We start from the raw sequence: 17,751 nt of genomic DNA, 5'->3' as shown, positions 1-17,751 counted from the left end.
AATGCTTCCAAGTAATCTGCAATTCGTCAATGGAAAGTACCTAATCCATTATCACAAATTCAACAACACACTTAGATTGTATCTACAAACCAACCCAATTCGACACTTAGTGCAATTTCGACCCAAATGCACTTTCAAGGACAAACCGCGCCCAAACTAACCAATAATCATTAACACAAGTGATAATGGTCCTAATATGCCAATTAAACCCGAACACAAGTGTTAACACTTATCATTCTCAAAATCGCCCATAAACCCTAATTTTGACCCATAAGGTCAAAATCTCACCATTTACAAGTTTTGACACCAAAACATGTTTAACTCGGTTTTATACTTCAACTTAATCCATTTTAAGTTTACAAACCTCATCGAATCGACATTCGGGTCATAATCCTCAACAAACCCTAATTTTGACTCTAGTCAAAATTAGTCAACCACGAAAACCCTAAAAGTCTCCAAAACACCAATAATCACTAATGCTAGTGATTGTACACCATTTACAAGTCTTAAACATGGTTAAATCATTAACCAACCTAAAACCCGCCTTTAACAACAATAAACCCGAATATTGGTGTTAATCTCCAATTAACAACTAAATGGGTTTCACTTATGAATCATACAATCAAAAGCCCCAAATTTGAATGATGAACACGAAAATGAAATTCGGAGTTAGAGCTTACCACTAGTATCACCGTGTAGCTAAGAACGAGGAGAACAAACTTGTCAACTACGCCAAAGATCAAATCTCATTTCTTCCTTTCCAAAAATCCATTTGAATCCAATTGGGTGTTTGAGTTTTTGAGAGGAAAATGAAATGAAAAGGGAAAAGAAATTAGGAAATGAAAGGAGTGGATGAGATTTAAGATCTCAATCTGGTTCAAACGCGAAAAGACCAAAATGCCCCTCACTTTACCTAAGTATTGCGAAAACAGGAACCAGTTCGCCCACATTGCCGCGCCGCGGCCTTAAATGTCGCGCCGCGACATTTTCCTAGGTCTGGGATCATTTTTTGTTGGACTTCTGATCTGATTTCCAGTTAATTGCCTCGCCGCGGCCTCATTTGTTGCGCCGCGACACACAGCGTGATCTGAGTCATTTTCTTGCATACAAGACCTCAACACCCGAACATGTCCCGAACCCTTCATACGCCTATCGTACATACACAATACACCTATAAATCATATACGGGGAAAACGGGGTGTTACAACTACACTTCAACTGCTCCCACGAGACACATATGCCTGGGAGATTGTACTAACCCTTTTCGATTAAATATCAAATTTTGTTTGAGTTGCCATTACACCTTGTTCATTTTCGTTTTCCATGAAATCGTCACGTTTTCACTCATCAACCATAACGTTCATATATGCTGTCAACACTGATGCTGAGAGAAGATTTAGCGCTAGAGAATTTGGTCGCAATGTTTATAACCCTGCACCTTCCTTAGACAACGTGTACTCTATAGAAATATTAAACCGTTGAGTTTTTAACCTCGAGGTTGAAACAAACTGGTTATCTGACGATACAACCAAGGCAGCTACGACCAGAAGGCTATTTGAATTCCTTTCACCGATGGTAATGGTGTATGGAGAGGAGATTAGTACACCATCATGTTACACTAATTACTCGAAGGTCCAGAAGTACATGAGATGAGAATGTCTCGCAATTCTGGCACATGAGTAAAGATGAGCCGACATTTAAGAGACCTGAATATTTCCCAACTATTAGAGATTGCCCTAAGGTTACACGTCCACCCCACGGTGAAGTCGAATTTCGGATTGGTTTGGTGTCAGCAGCTGCACTCGTTACGTGTACAATATACATACTTGCACCTTTAGAACTACAAGAGCTTCCCGTGGTGAAGAACATTAGGGTTGTAATGCCCTAGTTTGTGACAGGTACTAGAAGGTGGGTCACATAACCATGAATTTCCGAGTTGGAGCTCCGATCTTGTTTGTTAAAAAGAAGGATGGGTCGATGAGATTGTGTATCGACTATAGAGAATTGAACAAGTTGACAATCAAGAATCGGTATCTGTTACAGGGATCTAGTTGTTATTCGAAGATTGATTTGAGATTTGGGTATCACCAATTGAGAGTCAAAGAAACTGATATCCTGAAGACAGCATTTAGAACACGTTATGGACATTATGAGTTTACAGTGATGCCATTTGGTTTGACAAACGCACCAGCAGTGTTCATGGATCTCATGCACTGTGTATGTAAGCCATACCTAGATAAATTCGTCATTGTGTTTATTGATGATATACTGGTGTACTCCAAGAACAAGGAAGAGCACGAACAGCATCTACGTTCGATTTTGACTATGCTTAGAGATGAGCAGTTGTATGCAAAGTTCTTTAAGTGTGACTTTTGGTTACCAGAAGTTCAATTTCTTGGCCATGTTGTAGGGGCCAATGGAATTCTAGTTGAACCAGCAAAGATTGAGTCGGTTAAGAATTGGGAAACTCCTAAGACGCCAACGCAGATTAGGCAATTTTTGGGTCTAGCTGGTTACTACCGGAGATTCATCGAAGGATTCTCTAAGATCACCCGACCATTGACCACGTTCACTCATAAGGGCAAGAAGTACGAGTGGTCAGAACCGCAATAGTCCGCATTTCAGTTGTTGAAAGAGAAGTTAACAACTGCACCAGTATTGTCTCTACCCGAGGGAAATGAAGATTTTGTTGTTTATTGTGATGCCTCACGTCAAGGAATGGGTTGCGTGCTTATGCAACGAAATAAGGTTATTGCTTATGGATCGCATCAGTTAAAGATTCACGAGCAGAACTACACTACGCATGACCTTGAACTAGGAACTATTGTCTTTGTACTTAAAATGTGGAGACACTACCTGTTTGGAACCAAGTTTACTATCTTCACTGACCATAAGAGTTTACAGCACATATTCGATCAGAAACAACTCAACCTGCGACAACGACATTGGATGGAACTACTTAATGATTATAACTGCGAACTTCAATACCATCCGGGCAAAGCGAATGTTGTGGGGGATGCTTTAAGCAGAAAAGAGCGAGAGAGACCTCTTAGGGTTAAAGCTCTTAACATAGTCGTCCGTACGAATCTCACATCATAAATCCGCGAAGCACAACAAGAAGCAGTGAAACAAGAAAATGACGATGTTGAATTTCTCAGAGGAATGGATAAGAAATTTGACATCAAGGAGGATGGAACACGGTGCATTGCCAATCGAATCTGGGTACCAAAATTTGGTGAATTGAGAGAACTAATGTTGGAGGAAGCACACAAGTCAAGGTGCTCAATTCATCCGGGATCAGATAAAATGTACCAGGATTTGAAGGCATTCTATTGGTGGCAAAATTTGAAAGCTGACATTGCTACCTATGTCGGTAAGTGCTTGACTTGCGCTAAAGTCAAGGCTGAGCATCAGAAGCCATCAGGATTATTAACTCAACCAGAGATTCCCCAGTGAAAGTGGGAAGGTATAACCATGGACTTCATCACGAAACTGCCGAGAACAGTGGGAGGTTACGATACTATTAGGGTTATCGTGGATCGTCTCACTAAGTCCGCACACTTCTTACCGATAAGAGAAACTGATAAAATGGAGAAGTTGGCTCAGATCTACATTAAGGAAGTCGTCTCTAGGCATGGAGTGCCTATATCCATTATATCCGATCGCGACATCAAATTCACTTCCAGATTTTGGCAGTCATTACAGAAAGCAATGGGGACTCATTTAGATATGAGAACATGATGTTATGCGAGGTGTATATAAAATAGCTTATATTTTACAAGGAAATACTATTAAATATGATACAATTTTACACAAGATATTTATTTATTTATAGAATGAATATACTTAGACCTTGCTACAACACTTATAGGCAGTGTACCTAATCGTAAAGTAGTGTAATTTTTAGTAAGTCCGGTTCGTTCCACAGGGAATCTTTTTCACAAAGCTTAACGCTATATTAGTTTAAATTTATAAAAATACAAATATATATATAAGTAATATTATTATTATAAAGGGGGGTTTTTACCGTTTAATGACCGGTTTGTCGATTTTAAAAACTTTAGTCGCAGTTAAAACCAAATGTAAAATATTAAAAATAAATAAAAGACTTAATTTAAAGCGTAAAGTAAATAACGATAATGAAATTGCGATAAATAAAAGTGCGATAATTAAAAAGTACGATAATTAAAAGTGCAATTAAATACAATAACAATAAATAAAAGTGCGATAATTAGAAGTGCAATTAAATATAAAATAAAGGAAATTAAATATGAAATAAAAGAATTATGCTTATTTAAACTTCCATAATCATGATGTTTGACGTGTTGATTTTAGTTTTATGCCCATGGGTTAATTGTCCTTTGTCTTGGATTATTTAATATGTCCGTCTGGTTTTTGTCCATAACAGTCCATCAGTCATAAATATAAAGTGCGAGTGTCCTCGTCAAATTATCCTTATACCCGAAGTTAAATATTTCAACTAATTAGGGACTTAAACTGTAACAAGATTTTAATACTTTGTTCAATAATTACACCAGGTTATCGACTGCGTGTAACCCAAGGTTTTAATACTTTGTTAACAATTATGCCAAGTGTCCTTGTACATAATTTCACCCCTGTTTTAATAATTCTAGTGGCTATTAATCCATTCCCGTATCCGGTTAAATGAACGATTACTCGTACTTATAAATACCCTGCCCATCGTGTCCGATTGAGTGTATATGGTTATTTATAGGGACATCCAATTGTAAATCTTTATATTAAAATTAACAAACTATCATTTAGTTAAACAAATATAAAGCCCATTAATAGCCCATAGTCTAATTTCCACAACTGTCGTTCTTTTGTCCAAACCCCAATTATGGTACAAAGCCTAATTACCCAATTTTAGTAATTAGCCCAACATCATGATTACTTCGGATTAAATAAGCATAATAATAACTTAGCTACGAGACATTAATGTAAAAGGGTTGAACATAACTTACAATGATTAAAAATAGCGTAGCGTTACACGGACAGAATTTCGACTTACACCCTTACACCATTCGCTAACATACCCTTATTATTAGAATTATAATTAAAATTAAAATTAAAATTAAAATTAAAATATATATATATATATATATATATATATATATATATATATATATATATATATATATATATATATATATATATATATATATATATATATATATTACGTTTACATATAGAGAAAGAGAGATTTTTGGATATATTTTTCGTCGAACTGCGTTGGCTTTTATAGGAATTTGAGTCCAGGTGAACTCCACGAGTCGCGTAATTTTTTGCCTTCAAACTCCGCAACTCGCGGAGTTTGAAATTACAGCTCACCCAGCTTTGGCCCTTTGTTTGCCGACGATTTATAAATATATTATAATATATATATTAATTTTAAGAATTAATTATATATTATATTATCTTTATATACATAGTTAACTTGTAATTTTTAGTCCGTTGCGTCGAGTGTTGAGAGTTGACTCTGGTCCCGGTTCCGGATTTTCGAACGTCCTTGCGTACAATTTAATATCTTGTACTTTGCGTTTTGAATCTTGTACTCTTACAATTTTGAGACGTTTCTTATCAATAATTGGAACCTCTTTGATTGTATTTTGTACTTTTGAGCTTTTTGGTCGTTTGCGTCTTCAATTCGTCGAATCTGTCTTTTGTCTTCACCTTTTATTATTTAAACGAATATCACTTTTGAATAGAACAATTGCAACTAAAAGCTTGTCTTTCTTGAGGAATAATGCTATGAAATATATGTTCGTTTTTAGCATTATCAAATATTCCCACACTTGAGCGTTGCTTGTCCTCAAGCAACATAGTCTTGAAATACTAGAATCACTTCTTTATTCTTCACACTTTGTACATCAGTGATTTCTATACGGCGGTATAAATAATGGTAGTAGCGATAAGGTTTACAGTCTCACATGACTATAAAATTTAGATCCATTAAGGAAATTGGATCTTTATGAAAACATTTGATCTTTTGAAAATTAAATCTACTTTTTTACCTTAGAAAAGTTTTTCGGAATAACCCTTCACCGGTGTTTGCAAAATATTTTTATGGGTTGTGTGGGTTTCAGATTTGAAAATTTTAGCTCAACACTTGTGGTTTTGTGTTACCCACTTGCTAACCTTGTATTAGGAAAGCAACACGTCCAGTTCACTTGTCCCGTATATTACCTTTCGATAAACTACCGTCCGGTTGTAAAGGAAAGCGTTGAACAAGCAACTGTTAAGGTAATGTCCCCTGACATGCTTTTAATTATGGTCTATAACGTGTCGGACGTAATTACTATCCTTGGTAGGAGCAATAGTAAAGCTCACCCTTATAATTTTTTTCGGTCTGGCACAAGGTCTTGTCTTTGACCATGCTATGCAACCACCGTTCTTACGGTTGACACCCGATTTGGTTCAGATGACCTAATGAATTCCAGGTGAATTCCTAGGATTTTACGTTCAATGGTAATGAACGCATTGAAAATAGAGTTTTCAGAAAACAAACCGGTTTGTAATTTTATCAAAATATTTTCTCGTTCAAGCTCGAGTTTAGATATCACTGAATTCCATGAGTTTGAATTCTCAATCTTTAAGGTCAATCTCAAGGATTGAGTAATATCAGTCTTAAAAGCTGATTTTTTATTTTTAAGGAGATTATCCTTTCTGGGGATCTGATTCAATAGTCTTATCAAGCTAATTTGCACGGTGTCCCCCCATTGTACGAGATAAATCCTTCTCATGGTTAGGATAAATCTGACCACTTGGCGACCCTGTTTTATGCTGAGGTCCGTTAATTTCCTGCTGATTTTAGTGATGACTTTTCTAGATTTTTCGTCAACCTACAGCTGGTCTGGACGACAACTTCCTGACCTAAATCAAGAAGCGCGTTTCTTTTTCGGAAGACTTTACTTCCTTTTAATGATGGAATTGATTCATCGTCTAGATCCATCTCTTGTTTTCTTTCATTGGGTAAAACAGTTTAGTTTAGTCCAAAGCAAAAGTATTTTCAGTTATTTGTTACAGAAATATGTGACATATGTTTAAAATATCTTGGTAAATTTTTCCACACTTGGCTTTTATTTTTCTTTTTATTGTCCTCTATTCCATTTTAAAAGAATTTTAACATTTTGGTTTGTTTCTCAATTTATGTCCTTTCCGAGGTAACAATAATTTCGGTGTTAAAACCTAGTTTTATCGTTCATAAATATGTATAAGCATGATTTTGAGTTCATTTAATTGAAAATTTTGAAAAATTTTACTAGAATTGGGTAGTCAGTATATAAGACTAGGGCTGTTCTTTATTATCAGAGAGCACTAGATTCTAATACAACTACTACTTTACTAGTATTTCTAATGGTAACCAAGTGTATAAATAAAAATTTTAAAATCCGAAAGAATTTAACCCCTTCCCACACTTAAGATCTTGCAATGCCCTCATTTGCAAGAAATCAATAACAATTTAAATTATTGAGGGTGATTAGTGTGAAAATGATTAAATTTTACCAAAGTTTCCAAACATATTGGCGTTTGTTTGCTGAATGATAAATGGTGCATATCATTTGTTCATTCCGTCTTGTTGTTATATCACATTTATTTTGCATCTTGTCGTCAAAATTAGTTGCTTTTGCTGAACTTAATGTCAGTCTTTGAAAATGCGTTGTTTTACCCTGTTGTGTACATAAGATAAACTGCAAACATATATACATATTTTTGAAGTTTGGTATATTACCCCACATTCAAACATTATTAAAATCTAAAAATAAAAATTTGTAAATTATAAAAACTAATACAATTCCAACATAAGTATTAAATGTATCAACATTACAAATTATAAAATAAATAAAACTAAGTAGACTAGGGATGATACTGATACCAGTAGGGGTTCCATGCATCATATGTGTTATAAAATGCTTCGGCTGGGTTATACGTAGGATACGGTGGTTGGATCTCTATAGACCAGGGAGGAAATACGGGCGATGGAGTAGGAATATAGTTTCTACCTACATGTTGGCAATGAGCTATGATTTGGTTTTGATGAACTTGCCAATCTTCAAATGCTCGATGTCTATCATTTTCATACTCTTGTGAAGCTATAAACCTTTGCATTTCTGTCATTTCATTTCCTCCTCCCACATTACCTGGCTGTTGGTTTCTCTCAACCTGTGGATGTCTACCATGGTATTGTACTGCGGCATTATTTCGCCTCTTCAAAACCTTCGCACTATGGTATACATTTAAACCTATTGTATCGCGGGGTTCTGGTTCTTCGACTAATAATCCCCCCCGACTTATATCCACACCGAGATATTCAGCAATCAAAGTAATAAATATACCACCTCCTATTATGCTATGCGGTCTCATCCCCCTAACCATAGCTGATAAATAATAACTCACACAATAAGGTATACTTACAGCGCTTTGTGGGTCTTGAATACACATATGGTAAAACAAATCCTGTTCATTTACCTTTTCCTTATTCTTACCTCTTTGTGTAATCGAATTAGCTAAAAACCTATGAATTACTCTTAACTCTGCTCTATCTATATCCAAATAAGAGTAATTTCCCCCTTTAAATCGGTGATGGCTAGTCATTTGACTCCATACACCATGCGTATCATAATTTTCATCAATTTTCCTACCATTTAATATCAACCCTCTACAATCGACAGATGCTAACTCCTCAGGCGTATATATACGTAAGGCCTGAGCCATGTCTAGTAAAGACATGTGGCGCATCGAACCTCCTAATAAAAATCTAATAAAAGATCGATCGGTTAAACTAACTACCCGATCATTTATTTCTATACTACACAATAATTCTTCACACCATACTTTATATACAGGTCTACGCATGTTGAATAAACGTACCCAATCGTTAAAAGTAGAATTACCATACCTCTGTGTACGTAATTCCCTAATTGGCCCGGCTAATTCTACCGATTCTAACGGTGCCCATTCTATTACCCTAGGTACTTCAACAGCTTTAGAATGAAGAGTATGCAAGCCCCTTTGGTATTTTGGATAATCTATTCAACGTCTGTCAAATCTCAAGTTCGGGTGCAACTCTTCCAAGTGCATATCTGAAAATGTCATGACTGGATGAGGTATATCTTGTTTGTAGTAGTTATCCACCTCCTATTGTTCCGCATTCTTAGCAGGAGCATTGCGAGCTTGGGATGAAGATTCACCCCTTTCAGTCTGCAAAACACATCAAACACAATTTTTGTGCATCCAAATATGCATTAGTGTCAGCAAAATCATCAATCAAAATAATTACAATGACATGTTCAATTTATATCAAACATAAGCTCATTTTCATATTTTTATCAAATCTACACTTTTTCAAATAAGCATATACGAAAATGTTCACCAAGTTCATAAGCATTCAACTCAAATAACATGTCAAAATAATCATTACTAGCAATTAAACAAGTTTCAAATGGCATTATCTATCAAAAATCAAGTTCATGAATTTTAGACTTGAAAAAGTCCACTTTAATTCTCAAAATCATGCTTAGGCTCAAAGTTTGGATCATTTAACTACCTAAACATGTTACACTACTTAATTTAGCAACAATTCATGACAAAAATCGGCCATAACCTGTTTATATCAAAAAGCCCCAAATTGCTCAAGAACACAAACCCTAAATTACTCAAAATTTGAAGTTTAAGGCTTCTAATCATGTTAAATAGCATCAATCTAGGTTATACAAGCATAATACATAAGCAATTTAAGCATAATTACACTAAAAAGTATCAAAATAGAATTGGGAAAAAAATTGCTCAAGAACACCAATTTTCGGATTAAATGGTGTTTAAGTGTAGAAATTTACCGTTTTTCTTGAGTAATTCCTTGATAGCATCCTTCTCAACATGATTTTAGTAAAATATTTGATGAAAAACGGTCAAAAATTGCGAATTTGGTGTGTGTTTTTCGGTATTTTCGGGTGTATTTTCGCAGTTTGGAGTGTGGTTGTGGGTGGACTGATCTGTTTCTTTGCGTTTTATTTTTTTTTCTGGGTTTTTGGTCCTCCGCGAGTCGCGGCATTTGGACCTTACAAACTCCGCAACTCGCGGCGTTTGGTTTTTTTTTTTTTTTTTTATAAAACCTTATACTTTATAAAACTTATAATTAATTAAATTTTAAAAATTTGTTTTTCTTTTAGGAGCGAGGGTGTTTCGGATCGATGTCCTAGTCCGTCCCTCGACAAAATTTTAAAATTTGTCAATTCAAAGCGCGGTTTTAAAAGTAAAGATTTTTGGGTTTTTTTAATGTTTTTGGCATACTTTAGTTTAATAAGATTAAAAATAATGATAATAAAAGTTCTCGTCCCTCCCTCGGGTAAAGCAATTTCGGTTCAAAGACCTAGTCTTCAACTTACGACGAATTTTAAAAATCATATTTTTAACTTAACGAAATAAAGTAAATTTTCGTTTTTAAATTCACACCAAACTTAAATTTAAAATGCATAAAATTAAAAATTCACACCAAACTTAATTAAAAATTCATATTATAAATTCACACCAAACTTATATTTAATTTTGTTGTTATACATACAAACTTATATTAAAAATATTAAAATTTTTCAAATATTGACAAACTTAAATATATTGATCTTACAAAGTTCACAATATTAATTTAAGATTTATATATTAATTTTAAAAACATGGTAAAAATAAAATTAAAAATCTTTTTGGCTTTTATCCCACTTTAATCAATCAAATATTATCAAAAATATGCGCCCCTCTTTTCGGTAAAGTAATTTCGGTTCCATGACCTAATTTAACTCATGACGAATTTTTGAAATATTTTGGGTTGATTGATTAAAGATATTTATACCTTAAGAATAAACGTTAAATTTCGCAGTGATGTAATAAATTTTTGTATGATATCAATAATTTCGGTCGCCAAACCTAATTTTATTCAATACCAATTTAATACTTTATAGCGAACAAATTAGCGTTTATTATCAAAAGGTTAAAAATGAAAATAAAAAAAAAATAAAAACTGTACAGACTTACCTGTGAGATAGTATTCTTAGTTATATGATCTATCCCACTCATAAGATAGTCGGTTTAATTGGTTTTCCATAGCTACAAAGGCGTAACCTCGAGCATTCAGTGTTTTTTCTTCTAAACATATGAACTGTCCGTCTCTGCATAAAGTAACAAATTCGGTGTTTGAATAGGTTTGATTATTTGAACATTTACCTCCATGTGACCATTTTCCGCATTTGTGACATCTTTCAAGGTGTCGTGCTCTTCTTTTCGCTGCGGATTTTGATTTTCCTTTACCAAATTGTAACTTATTATCTTCGCATCTGGATTCTTTTCTTACTCCGTCCAATCTTTCTCTGATTACTGATACTATTTCACTCGGAAGTGTGTCATTATTACGTTTAGTGATCAAAGCGTGTAGCATTAGACCATGGTTTAGTTCACAGGCAGTCTTCATTTTGTAAAAACCTAAAAAAATAAAAATTCAGAATGGGGGGAGAAGACTAGTTCTTTAGGGTCTGCTAAGGAAAGACCATTCGGGTTCCATTTTCGAGAACTACACGAAAACAGAAAATCTAACTCTAACAGAAATACATATTATCCTTTAAAGACTTGATTCTCCCCACACTTAGTTAGCTGTGGTATCGAAATTGTGATTAACTTCATTGTCGACTTCCATCGGATTATCTATGTAATGTTTAACTCTGTGACCATTAACTTTAAATTCAATTCCATTTGAATTTATTAATTCTATCGTTCCGTATGGGAAAACTCTTTTGACTATGAATGGTCCAGACCATCTTGATTTCAATTTTCCAGGAAATAGCTTGAATCGTGAATTGAAAAGAAGAACTCTGTCTCCTTCTTTAAATTCTTTTGAACTTCTGATTATTTTATCATGCCATTTCTTCGTTCTTTCTTTATAGATTAACGAATTTTTGTATGCTTCATGTCTTAATTCTTCTAATTCATTTAGTTGACTTAATCGTAGACATCCAGCTTCATGTAAATCAAGATTACATGTCTTCAAAGCCCAAAATGCTTTGTGTTCAATTTCTACTGGAAGATGACATGCTTTTCCGTAGACGAGTTTAAAAGGTGTGGTTCCAATTGGAGTTTTGTAGGCTGTTCTAAAAGCCCAGAGTGCATCCTCCAATTTAATGGACCATTCCTTCGGATTTGATCCTACGGTTTTCTCTAGAATACGTTTTAAAGCTCGGTTGGTATTTTCAACTTGTCCACTTGTTTGTGGATGATATGCGGTGGAGATTTTATGAGTTACTCCATATCTTTTAAGAACTTTCTCAAGTTGATTATTACAGAAATGAGTACCCCGATCACTTATTAAAGCTTTCGGTGTTCCAAACCTTGCAAAAAGACGTTTTAAAAAGTTGACTACAACTCGTGCATCGTTAGTTGGGAGAGCTTGTGCTTCTGCCCATTTAGATACATAATCAATGGCGACGAGAATATAGAGATTATTATGAGATTTTGGAAATGGACCCATAAAGTCAATACCCCAAATGTCAAATACTTCGCATACTTGAATGACATTTTGTGTTATTTCATCACGTTGACTTATTTTTCCGGCCCTTTGACAAGCATCACAGGATTTGCAAAGATGGTGTGCGTCTTTGTAAATTGTAGGCCAATAGAATCCAGCATCATAAACTTTTCTTGCTGTTAGTTGAGGCCCATAATGCCCTCCTGTTGGTCCTGTGTGACAATGGTTTAAAATTTTACTAGCTTCATCTCCGAATACACATCGGCGTATTATTCCATCGGGACAACTTTTAAACAAATGTGGATCTTCCCAGAAATAGTGTTTTATATCACTGAAGAATTTCTTTCGTTTTTGGTACGATAATCCTTTTTCAAGGAATCCACATACTAAGTAGTTTGCATAGTCTGCAAACCATGGAATTTCAGTATAATCTATCTTCAATAGATATTCATCAGGAAAGTTGTCTTGTATGGCCGATTCATTTAGAACTTCTAATTCGGGATTTTCAAGACGAGAAAGATGATCAGCGGCGAGATTTTCTACTCCTTTTTTATCTCGGATTTCAATATCAAACTCTTGTAAGAGTAAGATCCAACAGATTAATCTTGGTTTGGCATCTTGTTTCGAAAATAGGTATCTAAGAGCAGAATGGTCGGTATAGACCACCGTTTTTGCTAGAACGAGATATGAACGAAATTTGTCAAAAGCAAAGACAATAGCAAGGAGTTCTTTTTCAGTAGTTGTATAGTTCGTTTGTGCTCCTTGTAACGTCTTACTAGCATAATATATAGGTTGAAATCGTTTTTCAATCCTTTGTCCTAAAACGGCTCCCATTGCAAAATCACTTGCATCGCACATTAGTTCAAACGGTAGATTCCAATTCGGTGTTATCATGATCGGTGCATTAGTGAGTTTCTCTTTAAGAATATTAAAAGATTTGATACATTCATCTGAAAAGATGAATTGAGCATCTTTTTCTAGGAGTTTATTCATAGGAGTGGCAATTTTAGAAAAATCTTTTATGAAACGTCGGTAAAAACCGGCATGCCCTAGAAAACTCCTAACTCCTCTAACATTGGTGGGATGTGGAAGTTTAGAAATTACATCTACTTTAGCTCTATCCACTTCAATTCCTTCTTTTGAAATTTTATGTCCAAGAACGATGCCTTCTTTAACCATGAAATGGCATTTCTCCCAATTAAGAACTAGATTTGATTGTTCGCATCTAATCAGCATTCGTTCAAGATTAGCTAGACATGTTTCAAAAGTATCACCGAAGACTGAAAAGTCATCCATGAAAACTTCCATGCATTCTTCTATCATGTCGTGAAAAATCGCCATCATACACCTTTGAAAGGTTGCAGGGGCGTTGCAAAGTCCAAATGGCATGCGTTTGTAAGCAAAAGTACCATAAGGGCACGTGAACGTGGTTTTCTCTTGATCTTCGGGTGCTATTGGAATTTGAAAATATCCGAAAAATCCATCAAGAAAACAATAATAACTATTTCCGGCTAATCTTTCCAACATTTGATCAATGAAAGGTAAGGGAATGTGATCTTTTCTGGTGGCGTCATTTAATTTTCTATAATCAATACACACACGCCATCCTGTTACAGTCGTAGTAGGAATAAGCTCATTTTTTCATTTGTAATGACAGTCATGCCACCCTTCTTAGGCACGCATTGAACTGGGCTTACCCATGGACTATCAGAAATTGGATAAATTAAACCTGCATCTAGCAGTTTAATTATTTCTTTTTTAACAACATCTTGCATATTCGGATTTAGTCTTCGTCGGCGTTGCACATACGTTTTATGACCTTCTTCCATAAGGATTTTATGTGTGCAATACGAAGGACTTATTCCTTTAATATCATGAATCTTCCATGCAATGGCTGGTTTATGAGCTTTCAACACAGGAATGAATTGTGATTTCTCATTTTCAGTAAGAGAAGACGATATTATTACAGGTAATTCATATTCACCATGTAAATAAGCGTATTCCAAATGGTTTGGAAGTGGCTTTAATTCTAATGTCGGTGGTTCTTCTATTGATGATTTATATCGATATCTGTCTTCTTCTTTTAGCATTTGAATTTCTTCTGTTGTTGGTTCATATCCATTAGCTATTAGTGTAGCTAACATTTCAGCTTCATCAATTGGTTCATTACCTTCTCCTAAAGAACATTCTCCTGTTCCTTGTAATTCTGGAAATTCTTCTAACAATTCTGCATGTGAATCTATAGTTTGAATATAATAACATGTATCATCTGCAGATTGCGGTTGTTGCATTGCTCTATCAACTGAAAAGGTAACACTCTCGTCCTCTATACTTAGGGTCAATTACTTACCGAACACGTCTATCATTGCTTTAGCCGTGTTTAAGAATGGTCTTCCTAATATGAGAGGAACTTGAGAATCTTCTTCCATGTCCAGAACAACAAAATCTACTGGAAATACTAAAGTACCAACTTTAACTAGCATGTTCTCCATTATCCCTCTAGAATATTTTATTGATCTATCGGCTAGTTGTATACTTATTCTTGTTGGTTTCAATTCTCCAAGGTCTAGTTTAGTGTATAGTGAATACGGCATTAAATTTATACTAGCACCTAAGTCTGCCAATGCTTCTATTGAACTAAGACTACCCAGAAAACATGGAATTGTGAAACTTCCTGGATCAGATAATTTTTCTGGTATCTTATTCAACAGCACTGCTGAACAATTAGCATTCATAGTAACGGCCGAAAGTTCTTCCATTTTCTTTCTATTTGAGATTAGATCTTTCAAGAATTTAGCATATCTAGGCATTCCTGAAATCACATCAATGAAAGGAAGATTTACATTTATCTGTTTAAACATATCCAAGAATTTGGATTGCTCGGCTTCAAGTTTCTCTTTCTTCCTTTTACTCGGGGTAAGGAAGTGGTGGTTGGTATGGTTTAACATAAGGTTTATCCTTAGCTGTGTTATCTTTATTAACCTTTTCAACTACCGGTTCTTTTTCCTTATCTTGATCAGGTTGTGGTTCTTGTGGAGTAGGAATAGCTTCATCAGAAGTTACAGGTATTTCAGGTTATTTAAGTGTTGTACAACTTCTTGTGGTAATGACTTTAGCTGTTTCATTCCGGGGGTTAGCATTTGTATCACTAGGTAAACTTCCCGGTTTTCTTTCACCTATTAACCTTGCTAGGTTACTTACTTCTTGTTCCAAGTTTTGAATAGAAGCTTGTTGATTTCTAAATGCTTGAGCATTTTGTTCATTAGTTTTTTTTTTAGATGTGAAAAACTGCGTTTGAGTTTCAACTAGCTTCGTCATCATATCTTCTAAATTCGGCTTTTTATCATCGGTTTGTGGTGGTTTGTTTTGAAAATTAGGTCTTTGCTGGTTGTAAGTATTGTTAGATACTTGTTGATTACTTGGACCTTGTTGGTTGTTGTATGGAACATTTCGGTTATAATTCTGGTTTTGATTGTAGATTGGTCATGGCGGTTGATAATTATTCTGATAATTATTTCCAGGCCTTTGGTTTATGTATGAAACATTCTCTCTTTGTTCCATTGTTAGTTCAATACTGAGACAATCTTTTGTCAAATGTGGTCCTCCACACTGCTCACAACTAATTCGTATTGAGTGGATATCCTTAGTCATCTTTTCCATTCGTCTCTCGACAGCATCTATCTTTGCAGAAATGGAATCTAAGTCATGGCTAGAATCGGCTCTAGCTGCTTTAGATGATCTAACGATATCTTTTTCTTGGTGCCACTCATGTGAGTGGGAAGCAGTGTTATCAATAATTTTGTAAGCATCAGTTTCGGTTTTCTTCATAATAGAACCACCAGCTGCTATATCTATGTCTTTTCTTGTAGTGATGTCGCATCCTTGGTAGAATATTTGTACTATTTGACAGGTGTCTAAACCATGTTGCGGGCATTCTCTTAATAACTTTCCAAATCTAGTCCACGCCTCATATAGAGTTTCATTCGGTTTCTGTGTGAACGTAACAATTTCTCCTTGAAGTCTTACGGCTTTAGATGCCGGAAAGAATTGTTTAAGAAATGTTTCAACTAAAACGTCCCATGTATCAATCGCCCCTTCAGGTAACGATTCCAACCAATCTTTGGCTTCTCCCTTTAAAGTCCAGAGAAATAACATGAGATATATCTGTTCATCCTCAACTTCTCTTATTTTAAATAGAGTGCAGATCCTATTAAAGGTACGAAGATGTTCATTTGGATCTTCCTTCGGCGCACCACTAAATTGGCATTGATTAGTCACCATATGTAGAATTTGTCCTTTGATTTCATAATCTGGCGCATTAATGTCTGGATGAGTAATTGCGTGACCTTGGCCAGTGCGTTTAGCTCTCATTCGGTCTTCCATACTTAAAGGTTCCATTACTTCCATAATTGAATTTGTTGAATCGGAATCACTAGAGGATTCTGATTTAATGGTTCGTTCCTCAACAATCTCTGTTTGAATGATTGGTGGTTCCGGAGGAAAATTTAATGGTTCAGGATCTATGAATTGTCCCTGAATATTATCCGGATTCTCAATTATGAAGTCGGGTTCAAAAAATGGATTATCGAAAATTTGAATTGGAGTACTTGGTTGACTGGATGACGATTCTAAAGAAAAATCAACGGCGGTAATATTTGCTAAATGTCTTGATCTAGTTACAGGTGGTGAACGTACAAAAGGTGGTGAACGTCTTGCTCGGTGCATTCACTGAATATCCTATTAGTTTTTAAAAGGAAAGAAAAAAATTATATAAGTTATCCAATTAATAGACTTTTCTGATTTTGCCCACGTTTCGAATAGCCAAAAGATGCAGCAGAGGGGCAGGATTCGTTTGGTCTAAATATAATTGAGGACTGTTTGGCTCCAATAACCCAGTCCACGTACAAATCCAACTATTACTACGAACCAGAAAATTTTGATGTCTATCAATTTAACCACTTAAAATAAATTTTCGTAATTTTAAGAAATTTAGATAAGAAGTAGAATAAAAATCTATGTCCTAAAACTAGAATGGCGAGAAATAAGAAAGAAAAAGAGCGCGTCGAAAAAGGTCGAAAAAGAAAAGATCGAAAAAATAAGAAAGAAAAAGAGTGACTTATAAAACTTAAAAATACTTGACTAACCCAACCTTATTACTATCACTAACTTAAAATTATAATCGCAAATTGAGATTACTAATTGGAATGATAATTGATACATAGGTA

This window comes from Rutidosis leptorrhynchoides, chromosome 2, assembly GCF_046630445.1.
Source record: "Rutidosis leptorrhynchoides isolate AG116_Rl617_1_P2 chromosome 2, CSIRO_AGI_Rlap_v1, whole genome shotgun sequence".
NCBI classification, from domain to species: Eukaryota; Viridiplantae; Streptophyta; class Magnoliopsida; order Asterales; family Asteraceae; genus Rutidosis; species Rutidosis leptorrhynchoides.
The sequence above is the reverse complement of the archived record's forward strand: the minus strand, read 5'-3'. Positions refer to the sequence as shown.